Source organism: Lipotes vexillifer, unplaced genomic scaffold, assembly GCF_000442215.2.
Source record: "Lipotes vexillifer unplaced genomic scaffold, Lipotes_vexillifer_v1.1 scaffold811, whole genome shotgun sequence".
Taxonomy (NCBI): Eukaryota; Metazoa; Chordata; class Mammalia; order Artiodactyla; family Lipotidae; genus Lipotes; species Lipotes vexillifer.
The window spans coordinates 2,344,674-2,345,569 of NW_006775554.1; the positions used below are offsets into that span (position 1 = coordinate 2,344,674).

The 896-nt window shown below is 49.6% G+C and overlaps 1 protein-coding gene across 3 annotated transcripts in view; it reads left to right on the forward strand.

Annotated features, from left to right (window-relative positions):
* Positions 1-896, forward strand: part of SLC5A11 (solute carrier family 5 member 11) — a 43,176-nt gene that overhangs the window by 18,753 nt on the left and 23,527 nt on the right. The window lies entirely within an intron of this gene.

The window sequence follows — 896 nt, forward strand, 5'->3', positions numbered from 1 at the left end:
TGGGCTTCCCTGGTGGCGCAGTGGTTGAGAGTCCGCCTGCCGATGCAGGGGACGCGGGTTCGTGCCCCGGTCCGGGAAGATCCCACATGCCGTGGAGCGGCTGGGCCCGTGAGCCGTGGCTGCTGAGCCTGCGCATCCGGAGCCTGTCCTCCGCCACGGGAGAGGCCACAGCAGTTAGAGGCCCGCGTACCGCCAAAAAAAAAAAATCTGTCATCCAATGATAGGAGTCTTGCTCCTCAGCAAGACCAGCTGGTGGTTGTCATTCACAGACGAGATAGTGAATCCTCTTGAGGAACATCTTCCTTGGTCCACTTATCTGAATGGGTTGAAGTTCTCATGCACTCTCTCTAATTAGCTTTCATACCATCACCAAGAGTGTGTTCATTCAATATGGTTTGATTGAATCTTTCCGTGTGTTATTCCCTGATAGAGTGTCAGAGCTCAGTGCAGTGTGCTTCTGGAAAATCCCTGCTGTGTTTGCCTTGCAGCAAATCAGAGGGTTGAGGCAAACCACTCATGAGGGTCAGAATCCCAAATTGTCCTTTTGCGGAGAGGGGGAGGAAAGAGATGCTTCTTTTTTTTTTTTTTTATTAATTTTAAGGTGTTTATTCCTAGAGTTCAATTTTTTTGGCCAATATTTTATGATGAAAAAAATTTCAAACCTACATCAGTGTTGAAATAATTTTACACTGGACATCCTTATAGTCTCGAATACTGTACCCAGATTCTACTATTAAAAACTTACCATTCTTTTTTTTTTTTGCGGTACACGGGCTTCTCACTGTTGTGGCCTCTCCCGTTGCGGAGCACAGGCTCCAAACGCGCAGGCTCAGCGGCCATGGCTCACGGGCCCAGCCGCTCCGCGGCATGTGGGATCCTTCCGGACCGGGGCACGA